At 47.9% G+C, this 17,602-nt stretch overlaps 1 pseudogene; it reads left to right on the forward strand.

Moving 5' to 3' along the window:
• Window positions 1-1,528: 1,528 nt before the first annotated feature.
• Window positions 1,529-3,993, forward strand: LOC144180143 (uncharacterized; annotated as a pseudogene).
• Window positions 3,994-17,602: the final 13,609 nt, after the last annotated feature.

Raw genomic sequence — 17,602 nt, forward strand, 5'->3', positions numbered from 1 at the left:
GAACACAACTGTTGCAATGAAATGTTTTGTTGGTCTAGTTGGTGCATTATGAATAATGAAATTTGCACTAACTGGACATACAAGAAAGCAGTTGTGAGGTGTGTGTCTTCCTTTCTCTGTACGTTCAGTTAGCGCATATTTCGTAATTCATAATTTTCGCAGTGCACTTAGTGCGGTAAAACATGCATGCTGGCATCCTAGCAGGCACTTGTTGCTATCATTGCTCACGTTGCACATGGACTTGCTCATGCATGCAACCACAACAAAGCTGACAGGACAATGTAGCGCAGCATCCATGCAGTGATTGCATCCTGAACTATGTGCAGGATAGTGAGATCACCATTCCAATTTCTTTGCTGGCAACATGCTGCTCTTTGGTGCATGGGCCAAGGTATCAAGCGCACACAATTGATTGGCATAACGTGTTCTGAAGTGTGAATTTCGCTACTGTACGCGTGACTGCCCAAACCTTAGACTGATCTTGGATATGGTACGGCTAGGAAAGAAGCACACTGATAAAGGAACCATGAAGACTTACAATTTAGCTCCACTCCAAAGGGTGTCATGCCAGAAGAACAATCATGTCAATACAAATGGAAAAATCAAGTACATTCATTCCGTGTTGAGGGAAACACGAAATGGGAGGTGATTCCCTAACTCCTCCCATTTTCAACTTCCATTACTGGCTGGCAGAGGTTTGCTAGTAGAGTTTTTTCGTTTTGCAGCAGATATGAAGGGAGAAATGGCTTTGTTGGAACAGTTGTGAAATGAAGCCAATATTCAGTGCTTCGTAATAAAGGAACTGAAATCTGCAATATCTAAAGCATTCATTACTAACTATAGCTTGTAGAAAAATGAAAGGCTCGTCTAAAAGGCTTTGCAATTTTCTATGACATCAAAAGTGCAGAAGCTGTTTCCGCAGCTTTCAGCTTCATTTATGCTACCACATATTTTGCATCGGGTAAACTTTCATCTCATGCAGCCTTTCAGCAATAGTACATTGCAGGTACTCATTATGTCGAGCTGAGATTAGCATATGTGTCGTTAAAAAAACCACAAGCATTACTTTCTTTCATGTTCTCGTCAGTTCTTAACGAAACTTTTCAGCTCTCGTGTAATGGCAGCATCCCTGCCTTGAGCTTGCTTATGGGTCCCTTTTCCCAGTGCTAGAGCCCATAAACACGCACGCACATTATAGGTTCCACAAAAAAAACAAGTTTTGAGGGAAGGGCATGGTAAGAATAATATGAAGATATAAAAACAGTTGATGAGGAAGTAAAAGCACATGCCTGTAACAGACTGAAGTGGACAACACCACATGCGCAGGGAGGGCGAGAAGCTTCAAAAAGGTCACAGTGCAAACGCCTTTGCCTCAGAAAAACCATTGGCTCGCTGTCTGGAAGTGCGAAGCTAGTCCACTTTATTGTTTTTTTACGTCCCGTAATGAAGACAACAGGAAGCAAAGCAAGCAAAAAAAAAAGATCAAAACAGGGGACTGAGCTAGTATGTCAGTATGCAGCTGAGCTCTCTTGTCTAGGAAGTGTGGACTAGGGCAGCAGGAGTGCAACAAAGTTGTCAAGACGCAAAAACAGAAGTACAGAAAGAGAAAAGGAGACACTTCATTTCGCTCCCTGAAAAAGTGGCCACACCGAAGGTGCCATAGTCAACACCAGGGTCATAGCCAGAAATTTTTTTCGGGGGAGGGCCTCCCGGTCCAGACCTCATCACGAACGAAGCCCTCAAGAATCTAGAAGATCGATCTATCGAGAAACTAACGGCGTACTACAACAAATGCTGGAAAACCGGCTCACTACCACCACAATGGAAGAAGGCCAAGATGATACTCATCCCCAAACCGGGGAAACGGCTGAGCACGGACAACCTCCACCCAATATCGCTCACGTCCTGCGTGGGCAAGGTGCTGGAGCACGTCCTGCTAAACAGGTGGCAAGAGTACCTCGAAAGAGAGGGGCTGTATCCTGAGACGATCATCGGCTTTCGACAACACCTTAGCACACAGGACGCCATGATCCAACTCAAACATCAAATCATAGACGAGACACCAAAGACACCACGGCAGTACTCGGCCTCGACCTGCAAAGTGCTTTTGATAAAGTCAAACACTCCGCCATCCTAAAGCAAGTGTCCCAACTCAATATGGGCGAGAGAACGTATAACTTCGTCAAGGACTTCCTCACAGGCAGGACAGCGGAACTTAGGGCCGGCGACCTGAAGGCGAAGGAGAAACGCCTAGGTAGCACAGGAACGCCTCAAGGCTCAGTCATTTCACCACTGCTGTTCAACCTCGTGATGATCGCAGTAGCCGAAAGCCTGAGCAGAATCAACGAGGTCAAGTACACGATCTATGCAGACGACATCACGCTGTGGGTAGACTGAGGCAGCGATGCTCACATAGAGTCTACGCTGCAAACAGCCGTCGATACAATCGAAGGCTGCCTCAAAGGCACCGGACTCAAATGCTCACCGAACAAGTCGGAGCTTTTGTTGTACGTACCGATCAGAAACCGCAGAGTCAAAGACCAAAGGGAACACGAGAAGATCAAGATCAAGACCAGCGACGGGACAACGATACGGATAGTGAACAAGATCAGAGTGCTGGGGATGACAATAGAGTCACACGGCAGGAACGGTGACACGATCACCCGACTCACCGGGAAAGCGGCGAACGCGACCAGACTTCTTAAACGTGTTTCTACAAGGAAAGGAGGAATGAGAGAAGAAAATCTAACTAGGCTCATACACTCGTTTGTGATCTGCCACATAGCCTACGTGGCGGCATTCCACAAACGGAGGAAGAGCGAGAAAAACAAGATCGACGCACTGATACGCAGAGCCTACAAGATGGCAATGGGACGCCTGCTCCAGCTAGGAGCCCATAACACCTTGGACGAAATTGCCGAAGCACAAAGGACCGCTCAGCTTAAGAGGCTGTCAACCACCAAAGCAGGCAGAACGATCTTGAACAACCTCGGCATAGGCTTCCACGAGCAACAAGGGGCGAAAAGCTCGATTCCCGATGACGTACGACGAAACCTCAGAGTAGATCTTATTCCAAAGAATGTGCACCCAGAGTTCAACAAAGGCAGAAGAAGAGCGAGAGCCAAAGCGCAAACAGACATACACGCCAGCGACACCAAGGCCAGATACGTGGACGCGGCAGAGTATGCCGGCCGCAACGGTTTCGCCGTCGCCGTGGTCGACGCCGACGGAAACACCCGCACAGCAGCGAGCACGTTATGCACTCAATCTGAAGAGGCCGAGGAGATAGCAATCGCTCTGGCCATCGCAGACCGGGATTGCCAGACCGTGCTGAGCGACTCCAGACAGGCTGTAAGGAACTTTTCCAAGGGCAGAAGCGCACCGACGGCAGTCCGCATACTACAAGAAGTGAAAGGAAACAAGAAGGTACGCATCAAGTGGTTCCCGGCGCACGTGGGCGAGGCGTCGAAAAGAAACGCAAACCGCAACGAAACGGCACACGCTAAGGCGCGAGCACTAACCGACCGCGCCCACGGCGACCGTCCGCTATGGTTTAGTACACGAGACAGGATCACTAACTACAACGAGATAACCAAGGCCTTCCGTCTGACCCGAAGACTTCTCCCACCGCCCTGCACGGGGCTAAACAGGTCGCAGGCCGTTGTATTCAGGCAACTACAAACGGGAACGCTGCCGAGCCCGGCACTGCTTCACAGAATGTATCCTCAGTCACACCCGAACAACAAGTGCAAGACATGCCGCAGGGAGACGGCCACCTTTGCACACATGTTGTGGGATTGCATCAAGAAGCCAGACGAGGCTAAATCAGGATGCATACCGCCGCGACTAGAGGCCGCGACGATGAGCAACAACCAAGAAGAACAACTATGGGCCGTCCAGCAGGCCCTCGAGGCGCTGGCGAGGCAGGAACCCGGGGAGCCGGCAGCGGCCAGCGGGGATCCGTGCCGCACGCCCGCCACGAGGACGACGTAGGCCCAGTCTACGCGCGAAAGCGCGCACTGCAGGCATCAATAAAGTTTTTCCAATCCAATCAGGGGGGGGGGGGTTGAATATTGGAAAGGGGTAGTTTTGCTGAAAGCAACACTTCGTAGTGCTTACATGCTGCCTGGAAACGATCTCGGCGGGGGGGGGGGGGGGTTGAATCCTGTGAATCCCCCCATCTGGCTATGGCCCTGGTCAACACCCTCTAGATAAGAAAGCCCAGCTGCATACTTAAATGCCCCAGAGTACCCAGTTTTGACCATGTTTATAAGCCTGTTATGTTCCTTTTTCTGTTATGAAACGTAATGATTGCCTGAATGAATTCGTTTGGGAATAGGACTGAGACCTTGTAGCGTTATTGCGAGATGACAGAAGGGTGGCCGAAATCTCAAAAGTCTCATGAAACCTATTTTCAGCGCTTGTTGTCAAATTTTATCTCTATGAGCGAAACAAAGGGCAGAGTTGGCCCAATTATGACCGAGATAAGAGGCGAGCTTCAAAAACACCCTCCCCTTGACGTATGACCGCACGTCACCCAGGCGATGCGGGAAAGCCCTTTACCACGAGCGGATAATGGTGGTGCATGTCTTGGAACCACAGAATAGTTACAAAATTAATTCGAAATTTTTAAGAGCGAATGCTCTTTATAAGCGACCCCAAACCATCCACCGCCGGCGTCGGCGGCGGCGTCCGCAGTGCTCTTTAAAGAAAACACAGCATCCGGCGCCAGGTTTCGATCCGAGGACTTTGCGGGCCGCAGCGCGACGCGCTACCGACCAAGCCACAGACGCGACGGTGATATCAGTGTTAGACGCGCCTTATACCTTTAACGCATTCAAACTACGTCGTCAGCGGCGTGCGTTGGCGACTCAGCGGCGTTATAGCGGCTTGATAACTGCGTGGTGTACACGTGATACTACAAACCCGATGGAAGAGATGGAAGAGAAGGCGGCGAGGCGGTGGGCTGCGGGGGCCGAGCGCAAGCGCCGCAAGCGGGCCGACAACCGTGCATTCGCACTTTCACATTCTCCCCCTCGGGGAAATGCGGGGGAATTTTTTTAACACTGCTAACCAACTTGAAGCTGATTCAAGTTTTTCATTATCTACTTCGATATACAGAAGCTTCAGTTATCAGCACACACCTACTGGCTGATGCTGACAGCACAAAATGATAATGAGAACACTCTTGTGCATTTCAGCTACAGCGCATACTACTTAAAAAAGGTGCTATTTTGTGTAAATAGAGAGGTCAACAAATGGCCATAGTGAATTACACCAAAGAAATCTACATAAATTGGGGGCACATATTTCCAGCAACTTTATACTCTGCAGTCACGTTACGGCTTCTCTTGGGGGCCTGTCGCAACAGTGCACTAGCGCTACAAGTAAACAAATTGCGAATAAACCGCACCCGATGCTCCCTCACAAGAAACGACTAATTTTTTATGGCTCTCTAGTTATTCGATTCTAGTCAGTTGCATCGTCCAAAATGAGATAAAAATCCGTAGCTTCGATGTAGCACGGCACATGTTTATGTCATGCTCAAATTCAATGGTGTGCATTCCTTAATGGTATCAATGTTTCCAAACTACAGTTTTTCCATTACAGCTTCGAATCACTGCCCTGGCCGTTAACTTTGGACTACCCCCTTCCCGTTGTGGCGCAAAGCCCTGGCAATACTGTATTAGGTCACACGTGAGGGGGGTAATTTGGAACCGGCCCCTTTAAAGCACTAACTACTGAACAATCGCAGCCATGCTTTCCATTTAGAAAAAAGAATTGTTTCAAGGTATGACCATTAAATGTTTTGAATGAATCAGTGTGCCATTCGGGCTTCATGGTACCTATCTCGTTTCTTTTTGTTCTGCTGTCAGGTACTGCAGAACCACTGTTATCACCAATCAGTGTGTGGATGATATGCAAATGCAGACAGTTTCACAGCATATGTGAAAAGGCATGGTCACAGCAACACAATTTCATCTGTAAACTAGTAAACAATGCAAACAGTAACAGCTAACACACAATACAGGGATGGCTACCGAACAGTTGGTGCCACTACAAATTTTTTTTAGTAAAACCTGCACGTAAGAACCACCCCACAAATTTCTTGACTTCCCTTTGTCTTCTTTTAGTTGGTCAGGCATCCTTATGTTTACGCGCTCGTCACGTACGTCTGCTTGTACATGATGACCTCGTAAACAAGCTTTTTCAACACTTTGCCAAACCAAGCAACATATGCGGAAGAGGCATTAATTTCATGGCAACTAAATAAAAAACAATTAAATGCAAAACATTTTCGATGAAATCCTAGGGTGTATACCAACTTTCCAGGGAATCAGTGCTAACCTAAAAAGCAGTTTAAAATCCCTGAGGATTGAAGTGCATTGTTCAGAAATAACCGAGGAAGCTCAAGGGTGACTAGGTGATGATGTCGGGCTGCAATAAAGCAGTGTCAGCCTAAGTATATCGAGACCATCTACAGGAGGCAAAGAAGCACTTTGTCGGGATACACCAAGTCCCCAGATGATGATGAAGATGATTGCTGATTTCTTGTGGCGCAAGGCCACCTAGGGCGAAGAGCGCCAAAATATACCTGCTCACACATAGGGATAAGTGGAAATCAAATCACACCTCTACCCAACAGCATGCTTACCCAGATTGAATATGCTGCTTCTTGATGAAAAAGTGTCTACGAAGTGGCACATATCCATAAAGGTCACTCACCATGCCTTGAAACTTTGACCAAGTGGCCTCCCAGCAATGGCACTTTGCACACCAGGAGTGCAGGCTTCACAGTGTGTCTGCATCTGAGTTGGGTGTGCAACATGGCAAGACTAAACATGCTAAGTTATGTGGACAGGACTTTGAAGGCAGATTTCCAGGATCCTTCAATAACGTGAAAGCTATAAGCAAGATAGGTCGAATAAATAGAAGCCACTGCGACTACATGTAATCCTGCATCACATGTTCCCAAGTCTCATGGCAGCCTGATTTTCATGGTAAACCAAAAGTTGGCTCAACAATTGCCACCATTTACATGCAATAAATAACCCGCCAACACAATGACAATGTGCATGCTTAATACGACTACTCGAGCAAAACTGGTAATGCTGGTGGCACTTGCAAAACACACCACGGTTTACGAGCTCCGGAGCATGTGTGACACACTTAACCTCATGAAGTGTGCTCCCCTAGGGAAAAAAAAGTACAATGAGGACGACCTAAACCAAGGATTTCGATACCGGAAGGGTTAGTCAGCCACACAACCGAAAAAGACACCAAAAAGAACTGCAAATATGGGCCACCCAGACAAGCGCTACTGTGCTCGTGAAAAGCGTATGAACGAACCTTGACACCACAGGGAAAGCAAGGTTCCACAATGGCCAACCTCCATATGGACAACAGTGGTGCTGGTTAGTCAAGGGAACAGAAGGGCTTGGATTAGTCGCCTGTACGGAAAATTTTTCTCATGAAGACAGTTGCAGAAATAGCAGTTAAAGGGGTGCACGTTATCCATGCGGCTTGACTTGAAGAAAGGCTTCTGGCAATTCAGAATGCCCGAAAGAATGCAGATGTACCGTGTGTTTGCACTCCAGGGCTGGCACACGCCTCTGCTTGTTGCAGTTGGGAAAGTGTGAGAACCTTAGGCATTGCAGAGAGTCATTACTGATATCTTAGAAATCTTCCCAACATCACCAAAGGAGGACATTCTAATATATACACTAGAACTCAGCAACTCGACATAACAACCAGTAGAGTACTACGAAGGCTTTGTGAAGTGGTCGCCGAACTAAAACTTTGGTGTGCAACTACACAAGCCTCATTATCCGGAGCCATGCACTCAAAGACAAAGGGCCAGAACATGCACAAAAAAAAAGGTTGAAGCAACGAAAGAATCAAGAGGTGCCCACGATGGCCCCTTTTTGTAATTCTGCAGTGTCCACAAACGTTCTGGCCAACCTGGCAGAATGACCAGAACAAGATGATGTGCCGTGATTGTGATTAGAACAAAAAAAAAAACACCGCACTAGGCACCAGCAACAAAGGACTCCATGGAAGCAGCAATTATGCAATACTAGCTGCAAAGCCTGCTTGCTTATTTGGCACACGAAAAAAAGTCATGCCCATCAGGAAAACTGCTTCCATCGCAAGTCAAAGAAACTACATTGTGAATGGAATGAACGCATTACCATCCTCTTCAAACCACCGGGCTGTACACAAACAGGTGGCGTATTATTTTGCTGTGGGCCCGTCTTCGGGATATCACAGCTGGCATACAATGCCAGATTTTCCACTTCGTGTTTTGGCAGCATTCGACAGCGCACAGTGGCCTGGGAACACCACCTGTGCAAGCTGTGTTTGGGTAAGAACTTTTTCACCAGCTTGACCTTTACGGGCGAAACTTCTGAGGGGAAACGAAATAACCAACATCAAGCGTGCACTGTTCAAGTCACCTCAATGTTTGAACGAAAATGAAAGGGCGATCCTTCGTCGAATACATTCAAGACACATTCAGATTGGGTTCTAGGCGATCCCTACGTCGCATGCGTATGCGCTCATGTCTTGTAAACTGTTCTAGTGGAGATGTGTGTCGCCATGCGGATCGCATTGGGCAAACTACAAATCAAGCACAGTGCTCCTTGTAACAACCAACAAAGTGGGGCTTTACTGACAGCCCTTTTCAGTCATTCTAGGTACCGCAACCAATCCAAGATATGCCTCATGCAGTCCTTACACAGGTTAACCTCCAGAGGTCAGATGTACGTGCATTCTTCTGTTCATACCCCTTCTGCTGCCCGTTGCGTAAACCGTTCTGCTTCACCAGTGCATGGGTGAAAGAGGATCACAGGTGAAACAAACATATTACCTCTCGCAAGTTCCATCCTGCGCGGTTGTAGATGAAAAATATTTTTGCGCGCTACCATTAACTATGGCTGTGTAAACATACCAATCCATGACACAAATGCGGCATCTGAGTTTCTAGTTTACAAGCTGTACGAGGCTGTGTACAAACGTAGTGTCCACTCATACCCTGGGTAGGAAAAGTGCATGGGGATTCGGCCTGAACTTTCCCAGGGGGAGGATGCAGAAAAATAAGTATCAGAATAGAGACGAAGTACAACAGCAGGTTGGAACGGCGGCATACTGTCTCTGTCTTCTCTTCGCCCGACCATTTATAACATTTGGTGCCAAAATTTCGACGTGGTAATGACTGACTTCTATGAACGATTCGAAGGGCCTGTCTCTCAGCTACTTTGACACTTTGCGCCGCGAGTGGGGGGGAAATTGTTTCTCAAAGTGGTCCTGGAACTTCATTGGCGGGGTGCCGATCAGCTGCAGCCTGCCACACAATAGAGTATATCGAGAGCAAGCTCTCTATGTGAAGGGCCACAAATGCGAGCTTTACAAATGACGTCTGCTCTTCACTCTGCGCTGGATGTGAAGGCATTGCCAAGCTGACTGGCTAGCATGATTGCACCGTGGCTAACCATGACGAGCTGTCAAAGATCAACGAGGCGCTCGAGGATTTTGTTAAGGTGGATGTACTTGACATTGAGTTTCAAGCATCCGAGCTGCGCAATGGTTGGACCTTCGACACTTTGCTGCAAATACAGCACAAGGTAAACTTTCCAGAACGAACTGCCCAAATGCCCGACAAGGACCACTCATCAATCAAGTCAGCTGCAGATAGGAACGTGTGTCTGCCACCTTGAAACCTCGACTTCCACAGCTAGACATGCCCATAATTCGAGGTGAGCTGCAGCTCTGAACAGGCTTTTGGGAGCAGTTTGAGCAGACTATTCACAACAATAGTGCCCTTATGCCATTGTCAAAATTTTATCTACACCGTGACGAGACGGGGAAGGTGGCACGCTTGGCAACCACAGTGTTTTAAGCCACTACTAAGGAAGTTCTCAAGCTGCGGTATGAGAAAGAAAATACAATCCAGCAGCACCACCTGACTGCATCATGTTCTAATTTATGGGGGCTCAAGAGCCTCTACAATGCGGCTTGTCAAACATCTGCTGCTTCACCTCTCTGAACATGCCGTGTCATGACTTCCCTGGCATGCGGGTGGATACACTGCAGCATGTGCTCTCACACAACATCGAGTTGGCTTTCGCAAAAGAGAAACAGCATTGCGCTAAACTTCTCACCAGCTGACAACTCACCTCCAGCCAATCGATCGGCAGTGGCAGCTAAGTCGGATGATGAGCTGAACGAACTCCTGCCCTTTGGGAGGATAGAGCTACCGTCGCAACAGTGCTGCGGGGCGCCACAACGGCAGTTCAATGACAGCCAACTAGAGAAGCAATGAAGTGACCTCCCGATGGCTTCGGTATCGCACGTCCATGACTGTAAAGACCGCTTTTTTTGCCGCTCCCAAAAGCATGGCATGCGCTCGTGCACCACTGACATCTCTCTGACCACTAAGAAAGAGCACCTCCGGAAAAAGAGAAGATGCTTTAGGGTGTTTGTTCTGAGTTCACCAAGGCAGACACTGCAGGGTCACATTAGGTTGTGGATCGTGTAGTGGGAGGCGTGCAACTAGCATGTGGGGCCCTTTGTTTCAGAAGAGCAATGCAATGGATAATGCGCCAGCTGCTACGGTCTGCGTATTGACAACGGCTGGAGCGTCTCGACAGAAGAAAGAGCAAACATTTGTGCTAAAGACAACAGGGTGTGCCTGCAGATGTTCTGTGCATGGCGCAGTCATGATGGGAGGAGTTGACTGGTTCAAGGTATGCTCGAAGGAGGAAGTCAGCAATAGTTAGTTCGTTAGTGATGACGGCGTAACCAACATGCGTCTGAAGGCTGTGAACGAGACCACTATCCTATTAAACGCATTCAGCAGTGCTTCTACAGTGTGTGCACAGAAATGAAAAGTCGTTCAAGTCCCCTGCCGATGCAAGCACGCTGCAGATGCTCACACTATTGAAGCAACAGTGGTGCCTACCATCTGTATCTGCACCATTTGGTGATACATCACTTGTGTACTCGCTGCAAATCCAGGCCATGGTCTTTGCTGATGATTAGAGACTGGCAGGCACAGATTCACAGCCCATACTAAGTCTCCTCGCTGGATCTGACCATTTTTGGTGCTTACTCATGCGAGAAGTTATTCGGAGCACTGAAGTTGAGACTCGCAGCAGTGAACACCATGATCAGGTGGACACTGCAAGACCTGCTCGACAGAAAGCGTTCCTAGAATGTGAAACTGGTATTATGGTCTGCGTATTGCAAGCGAACAGTGCTGTAAAAGTCGAATTGGAGTACTTGCGAACAACACAAGGTAGGGAGTTAGAGTCAATGCATTCACCCAATGTGACTGGTAGTAAGCCTCTGGTAGGGGAGAAATCAAGTGGCTGAAATAGTGAGGTTATGTCCGCAAAACTTGTGCCCACGCATCCAGACATGCTTTCTACAGATCGTGCATGCAGATCCTGAACAGGTGCCACCAAATGCAATTGTACGGCCTCACAGACAAAACTAACGCGCACTTTCAAACGAGGCTACAAGGACTTCAAATTCACCACCTCCTGTCGTGAATGAGCCACAGATCCCCTGTAAGCCCTGCAATCTCAAGAAATGCCTACCAGCTAAGTAGAAACATCTGACTTCCCGAGCAATGAACCAGCCACCAGGAAATTGGCTGGCCATACCGAAGGAGACAAGCAGATGCCAGAGAGTATTGAAATTTCGTCCTTGCTACTGAAAGTCACTGTTCAGCTGCAGGGAACGCTCGGCTCGACGAAAGAGCTGCATCAATGTTGAAAGAGCTGCATCACTGTTCAGGCGAAGGTGGGCACCATAACCGCCCCAAAGTAATTTCAGTCCAGTCTTCGGAGAGCATCAAGAAAGTCAATGTACGCCGTATGCATGGTGACACATTCGACTCAGAAGAGTGATGTGACTGCAAACCAGCATCGAAGTACCACAATGAGTTTCATCATGTGAGAAGCAACTCTGGAGAGAGGGAGTATTCATTTCAAGTGACACCCACATTGTTGTGAGGCGACCACGACAGAAACAAAACAACTGAAGCGCGAGACGAGAAATATCAACACACACTTGTACCCGCAGACACAAAGACAAAAATCTGTGCAAGGAGCCGTGCAAGACTGCCTGCAGGCTTCACACATGCAAGCTTGTGTTGGGGGAAAAGTTGAATAAGACTGCATCTATGAAACCAGCCAAAATTTTCTACTGAAATGACGATGTAACAGAAATGGGCAAAAACGCCTGGGCCACTTACAGTCAGAGAGGTCTGGACATCTGCACCTCCCCAGGGGGAAAATGAAACAGGGGAAAAAAGAGAAGAAGCATCAGCAGCCAAGAACAGCGGCTTCCTGTTTGTCTTCTGTTCGACCAACCATGTTTACCGTTCTGATCATTACCCGCCGCGGTGGCTCAGTGGCTAAGGCATTGCGCTGATGAACACAAAGTCGCGGGTTCAAATCCCGGCCGCGGCGGCCGCTTTTCTGATGGAGGCGAAAAGCAAAAACGCCCGTGTGTACGAGATTTCGGTGCACGTTAAAGATCCCCAGGTGGTCAAAATTAATCCAGAGCCCTCCACTACAGCGCCCCTCATCGCCTGCGTTTCGTTGGCGCGTTAAACCCTACAATCAATCAATCAATCAATCATTCTGATCCAACTACGTTAGAGAGGTCCCGAGAAAGCTTACGCAAACAGAGTTACTGTGCATTGAGCACGTCTAGCGAATCCGTGGGGCAGCCATTGATTTGCTGCTCTGCGCTCCTTCCAACCTAGCAGTTGATATTTCTTTTCCGGTTTGCTCCTTTGCAAACAAGTGCAACCGTGCGTGAATGAATCGAGCAATTAGTTTTTCCTTGATGTGGTGACAATCTGGAAGGCACACGGTGCTGGCTGCCTGCTTAATCAGGGATGCTAATTTGTCACTAATTTGGCTCTGGTGCACCAGTGTCGGAATTTTCGCCAAGAACACAGTCTCGCAAATTTCCATCAGTTTGACAGCCTTCTCTGATGGGTGCGTTAGGCAGCCTTGCTTGTACTCTTTCAAGACTACCAGGCCTCCGTCACGATCTTGCTGTGACGTCTGCGACGTCTGCACTGCTTGGGCACAAGTTTCACAGGTGAGGTTATTCTTGAGTACTCGCGAAACTAAATATCCCGCATAGTATTCAAATGACGCAGCTTCAGATGCTTCATGGTTTAAGCGCACTTCGTTGCAATCTGCTTCCCTTGTGTTGGTGTGCACGGGCTCTGGGTGTTGTCTGACAGGTCGCCCAAATAAAAGCTGTCCTCGTCATCTGCATACGATGAGTGCTTTGAGTGCCTGAGGTATTGTGCCAGTGTGATTATCCGCAGCGCGGACTTAAACTCGCACGGAGTCGGGATGGAATTTCTTTGCCTCACAGTTGAAAAAAAATTCTCAAGGCTGTCTTGAGTGAACCGCGAGGTCAAAATGAAGCGGTAGCCTTCTTCATTTAGGAGCCTGTGCTGAATCTGCAGCATTGAGGTTGTTGACATGATGATGCCCGCCTGAACTGGTTTGAATGAGCCCCCCCCAATTTGTGCGGTTTCGATCATGTGTTTAAACGTGTTCAAAAAATCTACAGCATCTGCGTGCTTCGTCGCGTCCAGCAAACTCAAAGCCATGGTGGGGCTCCTGCTGCTCATCAGGTCAAACCACCGGTTCACCTGATCAAGGAACCACGCGGTCGTCAGCACCTCCTTGTCCCAGCCATGCACCTCCACCATGTAACGCAGTGCACTGGCGGTGGAATGGCTGAACACGGCCAGGCTGTTGCACACCTGCAGAACACAGAGCCCAGGGGGAGAAAGAAGTCACGGTCACCACGGCTTGTGTTTCTCAGTTGCAAGGGAAGTAGTCAATTTAATCATGGTACACCTTTCTCACTTGCCTTCATCCGTTCAAACTGGTTCTGCGCCAGGAGCTCAGGTTTTAGTTTTGGAGCTAGTTTGAATGTTTGATTTTTTTGTTGATTAATCAATTTTTCTATGGGGGCCAGAGACACAGTTTCTGAAGGCAACCCATTGGCTTGAGCAACTGCTTTTGAAAGAGTGATTGTCTGGTTGCGAAGAAGGTGGCCGCATAAATTTTTGATGACGTGAGGCACGTCAGCAAAAACTGCAATTTTTTTGCTCCTATCACTAGGGTGGGGAAATTCATTGCGGACTCTGGAGAGCCTCCCAGCATGTACGCCGAGGTGCTTCCAGAGGTTTCGGTTGCCAGACCCCATATCAGTAGTAAGTGCCACAACATCTAGGCCAATTGAGTGGCACCGTTCCAAAATCTCCGTGACACATCTGCCAACGTCGACCCCACTGAAGGAATTGCCTGCAAAGAAAGACATTCAAGAAGCACCTTTAATTGCGGTGCTCACTGCCCATTAGTACAGCTGCCTCTAGTCAATTGGCACTTAGTTAATCACATCTCTATACTTTGTTAAATGGAATTCTCTGGTTCGATTGGGACGTGAGGCTTTGTACTTTGACTAAAAGTACTTTTCATAGCCTGACCCAACTTTACAAGTCACAGCAGAGGTTAAAAAATGACAGTCAACTGCGGATTTTGCTAAAATGTTTCCTGACATGCACGCCAGAGTAGACCTGTGGAACTACTACTAACCTGTGTAGTGGTAGCCAACCACCTGCTTCCACCTCGATGAGACGCCTCCCAGCATGAAGACCAAGGCGTGCGTGGCAATACTTTTGGCATGAGCCCCAGGCACTGCAAGAGTAGCGTACCCACGCACTGACCCCGTGCTAGTATCGTACTCCAACTTCGGCACTATGGACATCTCGTCCAGCATAAGAACGCATTGGCGTTCCTTCTCTACTAAATGGGGGACCTTCGACTCCAGCAGCGCGAACACCTCTTGAAGGACACCCGGCTCGAACTTGATGTCTGTAAAAAGCAAAATAATGTGAGCACATGTGCAACAGCTGCCAACAATTCAACATGCAGCCACATTGCCTTGTGTTCGACGCCTGAGTGTGCGCGCAGATGGTAGGGGCTGGCCCTGCGACAACAACAGGTCGTAACCTGTCTCACCACAGGCAAAGTGAAGCTGCAGGGCTTGTTTAATAGTGGCAGCAGACCACTTAGAGCCCCTGTTGGTGCTCCTGGAGAGGGCGCGGATCTGATCGGGCCGAAACACCTTGTGCAGGCCCTCGCTCAGTGCCTGGCTGTAGGCTTCAGCTTTCTTCTTCTCCCTCTGGAGACGCTGAACTTGCACCTCCAGTTCATGAATCCGCGCTAGTAAGCGCTGCTGCACATCAGGGGGGAGCTGCAGCAGGTCAAACTGGCGGGTTAGGTAATATATGGGGAACCCTTGTGTACTTTTTTCTGTCAGATAGTGCTAATAGTCAGTATACTGGCTGGTACGCGGTACAACTTATTTTTTTGCAAAAAAAAAAGACAACCTCTAAGTGAGGAGAAGTAAGGTGATAACCTGTGTTATTATTACGGAAAAATGGTACGTAGTTGCTAGCTAAGTTGTTTGCTTTCACACACGACTCTTATTACTGCCGCAGTGGGCATATCAAACCAAAAACAAATAGGGTTGTTGAATGCAGAAGGCAAAACTCTGGTGGAATTCTGAGTTGCCTGTGCCCATTCATCTGAAATTGCAAATGCTTCATTGCAGGTTCGCAGTTAAACAGTGGAATTTGGTTACGCTGGTTCGTAACGAGGCTTATGATAGTGGCCATAAAGACAAAGCAATAGTGTGCATTTTGAAGGAACTAGTGTCTCGAAGCCCACTTAGCTGTATTTAAGTCCCAAAGAAGGTTTTTTTAAAAAACAAGAAAATATGGCAAATATCAAAACACTAACATTTCAGCCTCGAGCTGTGTACTGTGAGCCGCAGGGTTGCAATGCGGACCAAAACTAAAACCAGCAGTAATCAGTGTGGTGTGCTAGCACTCAATTGATACGATCAACCAGAACTAGGGGTCCACACTGCAATTGCCCAGCCATGTTTAGAGCCCCTTACTTTTTGCGGTGGAACATTTCAAATTCTGCGATTCTAGATTGGGAATCTGCAAAATTCTGCGACAACATTGAAACGGCATAAGGTACATGTAACAGTTCATTTATTACGTAGACAGTTCAGTCTACTAACATGCTAGATTTTATATACAACTGAAAGCTGTTGTGGCCAAGCATCTGGTGATGCTTTGTGCTTTGTTCACCAAGAGAATAGCATGATGTCACCATAGCGATTGAACGACTTTTCTACGTGAACAGAGTTGATTGGCACCGACAGGTATTTAAGGGCAATGGAAGGAAGTGTTGGACTCAGGTGTTCCATCCTAGCCCAGAAAGCCAGGACATCAAAATCTCCACCTGGTGGCTTTTCTTGTTTAAAAAGAAATGGTGCTAAGTCCCTGTCACTAGACTTGAGGTCTTGAGCAGACTTCAGGTACACTTGCCATTCAGCAGCTAGGGCTATAAATCCAGGAACGGCCCCAAAATTTGATCTTTACTCTCAGAGACACCCAACTTACTAGGGATCCAAGCACCTCACACTCTTGAACTTCCAAGTGTAAGAGTTCTCCAAGTATACTAGCGCCTTGCTAGCCGCTTTTCTCATTGCACCCTTCATTTGTTTTTATAATCTGACGGGCCTTGTCGTGTGCAATGTTCTCTTTCTGTGGCTATGGCTAAGCCCCTTGGTTCAGGTGGAGGCTGCGCCAACTAGACACTTTTATTATTTGATAAGGCAGGAATACGCAGATGCAAATTTAAATTTTCAACAGTAAATACGTTGCAGACAATTAATGGAAACCATTTTGCTATTACTAATGAAAAATACCACTTTTCCGCCACATTTCACCGAATATATCGTTTTGGGGACGTAGTACCACACTTTTGACGTTTTTTTTTCTTGGAATTCTGCGAAAACACTTTAATTCTGCGATTTTTCACGGAATTGCGGAATCGCAAAATGCTAGGGGCTCTAGCCATGTTTCTTGGCAGCGACACTTGTCGGCAGCTGCCAATGGCACAAACAAGTAAAGCCGTGGACTGGGCTAGTTGGTAATTCACAGTGATCAAATGTAGCACAGCAGGAGCACATGGGACGGAAAGAATACACACGGACGCGTGCCCTGTTCTGTGAGGTCACAGAAAGCACCAGAAAGTGGGTAAGGTGCTACCACCCCTTTATTTTTTTTCTTCGATACCTAAAGTATTTGTCTCCAATTAGCGTCAACATTTGCATCCCTGTTACCACGACGAAGAGTCTTCTTAAACAACCAACCATATTTTGTCTTCATGATGCCTTTAAAGCTTGCATAGAGACAGTAAGCACAGGCTGCTACAAGGCTGAGGTATAGAAGTGAAGTGATGACCAGGGTGTGGGGAAAACCTGATGTGTAGTCCGCGGAAAGATCAGCCATGCACTGCCAAAGCCCTCATGGGCACGAAACTTCTACAGCCGTGTGATAGGTCATGCTACCATGTGATTGATTGATTGATTGATTGTGGGGTTTAACGTGCCGGCGCAACGCAGGCGATGAGGCGCGCCGTAGTGGAGGGCTCCGGATTAATTTTGACCACCTGGGAATCCTTGATATGCGCCGAAA

This window comes from Haemaphysalis longicornis, unplaced genomic scaffold (assembly GCF_048455015.1).
Source record: "Haemaphysalis longicornis isolate Haplotype H1 unplaced genomic scaffold, Haemaphysalis longicornis Haplotype H1 scaffold_4, whole genome shotgun sequence".
Classification (NCBI taxonomy): Eukaryota; Metazoa; Arthropoda; class Arachnida; order Ixodida; family Ixodidae; genus Haemaphysalis; species Haemaphysalis longicornis.